This window comes from Eumetopias jubatus, unplaced genomic scaffold (genome assembly GCF_037043125.1).
Source record: "Eumetopias jubatus isolate StellerSeaLion01/CBP00866 unplaced genomic scaffold, mEumJub1_p1.0 scaffold_14, whole genome shotgun sequence".
In the NCBI taxonomy this organism is placed as follows: Eukaryota; Metazoa; Chordata; class Mammalia; order Carnivora; family Otariidae; genus Eumetopias; species Eumetopias jubatus.
Window position 1 is genome coordinate 76,175,733 of NW_028274820.1, and position 8,872 is coordinate 76,184,604.

Sequence of the window (8,872 nt, forward strand, 5' to 3'; positions counted from 1 at the left end):
CTATTGCAAGAAGCGTCAAAATATACAGCTTTAAAATTACTTAAAGATCTAGAAGAAATTTTCAAGGCTCATAGGTAATTCACATCATTGTTATTCAGTAATTGAGTAATTTTAAAAGGAAGTGAAACACAAATTTTAAAAGGAAGTGAAGCAAAATGGACTTTTCCGAAGAGGAAAATAGTAGCTAAACAGCTATTAGTTAATTTCTCAGAATAGTTTTGTCTCATAGGAACCTACTGACCATTTCTTCTTGACTTCCTGTTTGCATATGCATCTTTTGATGTGTCCTTCAAGGCAGAGGCTCTTATCCATTTTTTTGGTACCAAGCATCTGTCTGACTCCTTGGCCTAATAGGCCCTTAACATATACTTGTTCAATTAAATAAAACTTGACTAATTCAGTTTATGGACATACTTCTAAAATTTAATTTTTGATGGAAATGTAAACATTTACTTGTACATGTGTACCATAAACTTTGGTATTTGGAAGATAAAATGTCTAATTTTGAATAAAAATATTAGTTGTTTTTACCAAATCCATGTGTTCTGAAGTATAACATAAAATAGGAAAATTGGTTTCCTTTGCTTTCTTGTGTAATGTATGGGACTTTATAGGAAATTCCAGCTTAGTACACTATCATTTTTCTTCAGAAGATCAATGATAACCAACTTTGCCATAGATAGACTTTTCCCCTGAAATAGTTTTCTCTTCAAATCTCATGTTAGTCTTCAGGGTGCCTGATAGTTTAGTTTTAAATCAGGTTATTAAAATGATTATTTCCAAAATTCCTTCCTAAATGTATATAACCACAATTTAGTCTTTAAAAAAAGAGGATCTTTAATTCATTTTAGTCTTGGATCTCTGAATACATTTTTTCAATAAAATAATAAGTAGGCTGATGAAATATTTATTACCAAAAGCACTGCTACCTTTCGACTCAAAGATAGGGTTGACTTCTAAAAGCTCGCATTGCCTCTTTTCTACCCCTTTCACCAGATATCTAACAGGGTTACTCTCTTTTATCCAGAAAAGTCAGTGTATAGCTTGTATATATGCATTGGGAATGAAAGTGCACAATGCCAGTAAATCTCCCATGGGTTAATTCAATTATGGAGTCAACTGGGACCAACATCATTAAAACAGACCTTAGTTATTTACATAAGTCAGTTAATTCAGAGCATAAAATTTAAAAAGAGAGGGAGATAGAGAGAGAGAGAAGCAAACCAAGAAACAGACTCTTCATTATAGAGGACAAACTGATGGTTACCCAACGGGAGGTGGGTGGAGGGATGGGTTAAAAAGGTGATGGAGATTAAGGAGGGCACTTGTGATGAGCACTGGGTGTTGTATGTAAGTGATGAATCACTGTATTGTACACCTGAAATGAATATTACACAGTATTTTAACTAACTGGAATTTAAATCAAAACTTTAAAAAGTATATATATACCTATAATGAAATCCAAAATTGTATTCACATATTAAAGAGTTTATAAACTGATAAAATTAAAGATCCGAGGTAGCCATCCCAATAACATCAGAACTGAGTTTTATGTAATGGAATTTTATTAGAAAGACAATCACTACAAAATGAACTCATTAATGTAAAAGTAATAACTTTAAAATGCATATGTGATTTTTAGTCATTCGTGAACACATACATGCATTTATTTAACATAAATATTGAATGGTATGTTTCAGGAACATAGTACTTTGAAAACTTAGAACATATAGCAAAACTTACACATTCTAATTATTTTACTAGAATTTTTATGTTAATATTTTTAATGATGTAATTTTTTTTCCCTTTGGAGCACACAGGCCATCATACATCCATAGATCTTTCCCTTGCCCCATTTAATGAAGGAAGCTTAAGTTCTTTATTGATTTATAAAATTGACTGAATAAAGATCATCTCACATAGTAAAATTAACTTGAAGTCAACAATATAATTCCTTGACAACAAAAATTGATGTTTTTTTAAAATTAAAAAAATATTTCCTATGAAATATAAACCATAAGGTGATTACATTTAGATATGTATATTGGAATTTTTTAAAAAGAGATTTTATTTATTTAAGAGAGAGAGCAAGAGAGCACAGCAGGGGGAGCAGCAGAAGGAGAGGTAGAAGCAGGCTCCCTGCAGGGAGCCCGATGCTGGGCTTGGGGCTTTGGGATCAGGACCTGAGCCGAATGCAGATGCTTAACGGACTGAGCCACCCAGGCGCCTCTATATATATCAGATTTAATCCTTGAACACAGTCTTTGGATCCCTTGAGATATTAATTTGGTAATTTGGCAGCCTTTTTGAACTCATGTAAAGCTTTGGTGATTCAATTGGGGTTTCTATGAAGATTTTATTAGAGAGGGCGCGTGCGCGCGCGAGCTTGTGTGGGGCAGGGAGGAGGAGCAGAGGGGGAAGGGAGAGGGAAAAGGAGAGAATCCTGAGCCGACTCTACACGGAGCGCATAGCGCAATGTGGAGCTCAGTCTCAGAACCCTGAGACCATGACTTGAGCTAAACCACGAGTCAGAGGATGCTTAACCCACTGAGCCACCCGGGAGCCCCTGATTCAATTGTTTTTGAAGCTGTTAAGGGTAGTAACCCAGCTGTGTCTTTCCTAAGTCATACTCTGTCACTCTAGCCACTAATTACCGCAGAATAGAGTCAAATTCTGGGATTAGTAGATATGTTGAAAAAACAATGAGCCACCAAATCTGCTGCTTCTGGAAATTTGATCAAAGTTTAGTTATTCTGTTGAAAGAGAAATCTAGAAATAAGATAAAGAAATTCTTTAGGTAAATACATGTGCTCTGAAAATTAGGAGCCTCTTTATAATTAACAATATTTGTATAGCTTTAGGGAAGTGCTTCTCAAACTGGTCTGCCAAATACCTGCTTTAAAAAATATTGATATATTATTAAATGAATTGTTAATTAAATTAATGATCAAGTAAACTTAAATTAAGATACATATAGATATATATAGAGATATATATATATCTCTCTCTATATATATATCACACCAAATATGCAGATTCCTAGATCCCACTCCATCCTCACTAAGTCAAAATCTTTTGGAGAGGGCAACCACATTTTTCTCAACGTCCCAGGGAATTCTTTTTGTCTACTAAAATCTGGGAACCCTTAGGTCAGTCTTAAGAAAATGTGTTTAAATGGCCCAACTACTGCTTCTCAACCTTAGTAAAAGATTGGAAAACTACAGATTTGAGGACAAATGACAGGATTCCACCACATAATCATGAAATGGGGGATATGGAGGTGATTCCATCTTTTCCCAGCTCCGTGAACCTTCTCTCTCCCAACAGTCCTTTCCCAACCTTAGTGTCCAGGGAAGAGGATTTTGAATTTACTGACATTTTTTCAGTAAATTAACAATAGAAACCTAGATACAGTTTAATGTGCCACATAATTCAAAATTTCCTCTCACGTAGTTCTCGAAATCTGTACTTTGGTCTCCCACTATCTCCTAACACTTACTAAGCACTTTCCATGTACCAGGGATTGTCTATATTACCTTGGTGAATTCTTCAATTCCAGACAGATTCTACATCTAAGAAATATGTGGTTTAGAAAGATTATGAAGAGTTTATACAAGGACAAGCTAATTACTCTGAAGTCAAGATGTGTATTTATATTGATCTAAATCCAGACCTCTGCTCTTAACCAGTACATACACTTTCCAAAAGCCTAGAATGGAGTTGGTGAATTTTATAATTTCACTTCATTCTTACATAGATTTTCTTAATTTCCTTGTCTCTGAAATTTATTATCTTTGATACAAGCATTATAAATAACATCATTTAGGGGCACCTGGGTGGCTCAGTCGGTTAAGCATCGTGGGCTCAGATCATGATCCCAGGGTCCTGGGATCCAGCCCCGCATCAGGCTCCCTGCTCCGCGGGAAGCCTGCTTCTCCCTCTGCCACTCCCCCTGCTTGTGTTTCCTCTCTTGCTCTCTCTCTCTGTCAAATAAACGAAATCTTTAAAAATAAATAATATCATTTAAATAGGCTTTAGACTCTATTCTTCTTGGAAGTGCCAGAAACATGCCTTCCCACTTTGGTCCATGTGACAAGCTGCTTGGAGTTAGGGGTGGGGGATGAAGAAGAAAGGATGGGGACAGGGGGGAAAGAGCATTGTCTTATCTTAGGTTATTGGGGTCTTTAAGAGTCTAAATGTCCCGTTTGGAGAATGAAAGATGTGGTCAGCCAAAAAGCATACCAGTAGCCAACCATTGTCACATGGGAACAGCTCAGTTGTATAAAACCAGACTGCACTTCTTCTTCTGATTTGTTCCATCCAGGTACTAGCCCCCAGCCTTCATTGTTTTTGATTTCCAAATCCACCTTCCTGTCATTTTCCACTTCATCAAACCTACTGCTCCAGGCTTCCTGCCGAGTAGTTGCATCCACTCTTCCCATTACCACCTTCAGCCCTGAGTTGTGTCCCAGGTTCCGTCACTTCAGTGTTCCCCTCCCTACCACCTACCCTCATTGGGGTCCTGCTGGGATCATCCATTCCTAGATGTTCTTCATCATTTTTGTCTTCTGTTTACTCTTATTCTGTTTCTTGGGACTGAAGGAAGAGGCAGAGTCACCTGTCAGACTGTTCTTCAAGTTGATGTTTGACACTTTGTATATGTAAGTCTCAGATTTTCCTAGTTGCACTGGTTTTCACAATTTTTTAAAAACAATAGTTTCATCAGTGAATCCCAGTTTCCAAATGAAATCTTCCATAGAACTGCAATATATACAAATAAAAGTGACTATATAAGACATTATTCCATAAATACAAAGATATAGTTAATTTCTTGCTCCCAAATAAGGGCTGAAATGATTATGTAACATTTATGCACATTTTCTTGGTCCTGTATGTTTGCCTTTTCCACAATGTTATATTTCGAAATTGAGATGCCTCTTATAACTGATGTCAAAGGAAACTTGTCAGCCACCAGGCCCAGGGATGAATTATAGTATGGAAACTTAGCAATATATCGAAGGTATATATTCCTGTGACCTCAGTTGAATTATTTGTACTGGTTGCACCTCACAAGGTTGACTTTTAACTTAAATTTAGTTTCTTGCTTGAAATTTCTTGAGAAAGATTACTCTGGGAACTAGTTTAGAAAGAAACAGTTAATATTTAGCGTGAAGTTTGTCAGCCCAGACTCTGTAATTAAAGTAGAAGCTGCCCAAGCTCAGCACTTCACCGTGCCTTAAAATTATCCTGCCTGTCCTACAGGTGAAAGTGTTATGAATGCAGCTTGTCACTGTAACCCTATTCATAGCTGTGAATAGCTAAGAGTGAGTCAAAAGAGTATTTTTGATCTGAATGTGAAGAAGTTTTAGAAGAAAACTTTAATTATGATACTAAAGAGAAAGGGGTAGGTAATTGCATGAGTAAGTGTATAATATTGAAAATTTCTTTTAAAAAACTATTTTTAATGTAATGTTTCTTTTTGGAAAGGCTAGTACTAAATTGATGGTGAGTTTTATAATCAATGTCACTGTATTAGGTGGTGTAAATATGATAAAGTATTGTAAAACCATGACGATACCTGATGTGACTTGTTAGCATTCCATGGAGATTGCACAATTCTGTTAGGCTGGGATGAGACCTTGTGTGAGCAGGAATGCCAAAGATACGGTGGGTTGTTAACTGAGCTTGGCCCAGTGCATCCATAGGGACATACTCACTTCTTCAGTGTGGAAATAACCAATGACAGATGATAGTATTTTACAATATGTGCAAAGAGATATCAGGGGAACCTCTCCTCCATAGTGGGCACTAAGTGAGTTAACCTGACTGTCCAGGAACATGTTTGGATGAATCCAGTATGCTAAAATTTTCATACAATACATATGAGAATGTGTGATGTTTCTAATTCCTATTTTTAAAAGAGTAAAACATGCTTAAAAATATTGACACCTCAAATCAAAATTTGGTGAGCTCCTTGAGGTATCTCTGGGGAACACTAGGGGGTGGAGCCCATAGTTTAAAAACCACTGAGCTAGTCTTCCCTCCCATATTGGTTGTCCTTGACCTTCTCTTGAGTTTCTTAGTTCACCTACTCTATACTCAGAGAAAATAGTCTCACATTCTACTTTGTGTCTAATCCTTATTGTCAACTCCTAGGTGGCAATATATAGTGGAAGAAGCATGTACTTTGGAATCAGACAAACCTGGCTGGAATCCTTATTATTATATATCCTATATATATTCTTATATATATAATTCTTTGTGACTTATTAACAGTGTGATTTTGGGCAATTTACTTATCTTCCAATGATGATATTATGCTCATCAGTACAATCAGTTATCCTCATTTAACACAGCTCAGCATTATTATGATATCTAACATTCATTGAGTGTTTACTGTGTGTATTAGTCAGGGTCAGAGAGGTCAGAGAAACAGACCAATAGGATATACCTATATACATATGATTTATTCTAAGAATTGGCTCACATGATAATGAAGGCTGGCAAGTGCAAAATCTGCAGGGTGGGCCGGCAGGCTGGGGACCCAGGAGAGCCGATGTTCCCATTTTATTCTGAAGGCAGTACACTGGAGAATTCTTTCTTGCTTCAGGAGGCCAGCCTTTTGTTCTATTTAGGCATTCAACTGACTGTATGAGACCCACCTATATCATGGAGGGCAATCTGCTTTACCCAAAGTTCATGATTTAAATATAAATCTCATCCAAAAACACCATCTAAGTTAACACATAAAACTAAGTACTTTCCATGTATTAAATGACAGCAATTAACGCTAGACATAGAGTAGTTCCTTAATAAATGGTAAAGACTGCCATCAGCATGATTATTGTAATTAATTTTTATCCATCTTCACCACCAGGCTCTAAGAAAATACTTCTCTAAGTTTAACCCTCCTCTTTTGTGAACTAGGCCCAGTGAATTCTCTGAATTATGGAGATCACATTCCCTGAAATTTCCTGCCCAATTCCACATCTGCAGCCTGTGCTTTGCCATTGTTTTTTTTTTTTTTTTGCTTTTCTTTTTTTTTTTTATTATGTTCAGTTAGCCACTGTATAATACATATTAGTTTTTGATGTAGTGTTCAACGATTCATTAGTTACATATAACACCCAGTGCTCATCACAACACGTGCCCCCCTTAAAACCCATCACTCTGTTACCCCCGCCATCTGCTTTATCTCCAACTTTTAACCTTATACTTCAGTCTTCAGAGTATCCCCTTTGTTCAGTTGTCCCTCTGCATGCACTGTCCTAACATGGAGTTTTTCTGTTGCTGGGGGCCAGTGTATTAGTTTGCTAGAGCTGCTGTAACAAAGCACCAAAACCTGGGTCATTTAAACCACAGACATTTATTATCTTACAGTTCTGAATTCGAAAAGTCCGAGATCAAGGTGTCCGCAAGTTTGGTTTCTTCTGAGGCTGGGAGGAATCTGTCCTGTGCCTCTCTCCCAGCTTCTGGTGATTTGCCAGCACTCTTGGCATTCTCTGACTTGAAGAGGCCTCACTTTGACCTGTGCCCTCATCTTCACCTGGCATTCTCTCCATGTCTCTATGTCCAAATCTCCTTTTTAAAATAAGGACACCAGTTGTATTGGGTTAGGGCCCCTTCTAAATGAACTCATTTTTACATGATCACCTCTGTAAAGATCCTATCACCAAATAAGGCCACATTCTGGGGTATTGAGGGTTAGGATAACAGCATCGCTTTTTTGGGGGGAACACAATTCAATTCCTAATAGTAACAGTGTTCAGAAACAGAATGAAATATGGAAGCAATTTGAAACTGTAAAGTATAATACACATAAGGAGTTACACTTGTTTATGAACCTTTTAAAAAGCTATGCATGTTTCATCTCATGTACAGAAATGACATGCAGATAATGCAGAAGATGTCAAGTGACATGATTGTCAAGGAGGGTAGAATAAAAGGGGCCATTTGCTCTTGGGTAGAATGAAGAATTACTTTTCATTTATAAAATTTTGGTACATCTCCATTAAGAATAAATAGAATGAAGGTCAGACATTTGGAAGAATGTTTTGGTAATGAAGGGTGTTAAATATGAAAATGTTTTATTGAGGGGAATTAAATAATCTTGGCTAGAAATGATTATTGGCTTTAAGTTATGACTCAGAAATGTTATTTAAGAATGTTCACTAAGCAAGCCCTAACATTTGAGGGTATAGCATACAAGGGTATAGACCCCTTGACATTTACACTGCATTTACCATAGACTTGAAAAAGTGTTGACTTTGTTTTTGGCTTTTAATACATTTGAACAGGAGTATTGGCTGAACAGCACATATATGCAATCATATCACTGTCCTCAGATGGGCTATAGACATCCCATCTTTGAGTTATTAGTTAATACATTAATTTATTCTGTTTGTTGTTGTCCTAAACCCTGGAGAAGACAATGGAGATATAAAGATTTATATGACACGTTGTTCAAGAAGTTAGTCTTATAAGGAAAATAAACTAGCAAAGTATAATGTGGTAACATTAGTTTAGCAATTTTGAAAATAATTGAGTGACAATTATGTGCTATATGATAGGTGGAGGGGATACAGCAGGAAAAGAAAAGATCTATAAGTTCTTTGCCCTTATGGAGCTGACAGTGCAGTATGTTTGGAGACGGGGGATTGTAGACAAGTAAACAGACAGTTTGTGGTTATGGCTCAGGTGGAGGAAGTGTGGGCAAGGATGGAGCACACAGGAAGAAAATTAAACCTGGATTGCAGAGAGGCTCACGCATACATAATTTATATGACACTATTTCCGTGCATTTCTTGGAAACAGAGGTCAGATTTTATTGCAAGGGATTTATTGATTTTTCTTCAGGGTAAGTTGGCCCTAG